Below are 1,489 nucleotides of genomic sequence, written 5' to 3' on the forward strand. Positions count from 1 at the left end.
TGAGTACATATACAGTAAATGAACATACTTTCCAGAAGGCCAACAATTCACTAAAAATGTTTTTTTTTTATTGGTCTTATGATGTATTCTAATTTTTTGAGATAGTGAATTGGTGGGTTTTTGTTAAATGTGAGCCAAAATCATCACAATTAAAAGAACCAAAGACTTAAACTACTTCAGTCTGTGTGCACTGAATATATTTAATACGAGTTTCACAATTTGAGTTGAATTACTGAAATAAATGAACTTTTCCACAACATTCTAATTTATTGAGATGCACCTGTACACTAACAATTGTTGTTAGAAATCGAGAAAAACTGTAATCGATGGTACATTCTTCCGTTGAAGCCATTCGTCTGCGTTATCTCAACTTCATTGTTTAAACAGCGTGTTTGATAGTGGACTTCATGGATAACAACTACATTACCCATGATACAGCAGAGAAAGATCCACCAATCAGAGAACTGCGTCCAACGTCCCATGACGCACTGTGAATGACGTAATCAAGTCGGTCTCCCTTCACCCTTAAACTACTTTATATTAAAAATAATAATGATAATAATTAAACTACAAATATATAAAGTACGTATCGGGATATTTTGCAATAAACATAAAATATGTTGTTTCTATACTTATAATTAACAACCCCAAAAAAGTAGTTTTATATATTCCCATCGTTTTTTATTTAACGACATCATTCACAATGCTCTATGGGATTGTAGTTCTCATGAAAGACGGTAAAATGTGGGCGGGCACTGTTGCGAACGCGCACAATGATTGACAGGCATGCCACAAGCATGCCAGAGGCATTTCAGGACTGTTTATTGAGTCCAGCTACTGACTGAGAGCGCCTTTATCTCGAGAATGCACATTATCTCCAGTGCGCCCTGGTTGTCCGAGTTTACTGCTGATTTGAAAGTATGCTCTTTGCTCGTAGTCTCGATCAACCGTTTTAGAGAACTCGTTTTCCCCATCCAAGTAGATAGTAGCTACTTTTATGCCACTTGTATCAGGAAAATTCCAGAAAACATCCCCATACCATTCCATAATAGAACAGATTACGCATAAAGCATAAAACTGTGTTGACCGTTGAGACTTGTAAATAAATAGACGAATAAATTAAATAAATAATGCAATAAGGTGGATATATCGAAGGTGGACAGAATGTGGTGTCATGTCGTTTATTTATTTAATCATTTATTATTATTTATTAATTACTATTTATTTTGGCAGTCAACACAAATCTTGTCAAAAGTCAATGAAAAGTCATTAAAAAGCCTATAGTGTTCCAATGTGGCAACTTACTCCATCAAGTGTCTGCTATTGGGGCATGTTGTCACAACAGGGCAGTGTATTAAATGTAAATCTTTTTTTATTATTTTTTTTATTTTTTATTTTTATTTTTATTTTTTTCCTAGACAATAACGGTGGGAATGTTCAAGGCTTTTTTTTTTTTTTTTTTGTCGAAAAGAAAACTTTCCGGTATGCG

The sequence above is a fragment of the Myxocyprinus asiaticus genome, chromosome 21 (assembly GCF_019703515.2).
Source record: "Myxocyprinus asiaticus isolate MX2 ecotype Aquarium Trade chromosome 21, UBuf_Myxa_2, whole genome shotgun sequence".
NCBI lineage: Eukaryota > Metazoa > Chordata > Actinopteri > Cypriniformes > Catostomidae > Myxocyprinus > Myxocyprinus asiaticus.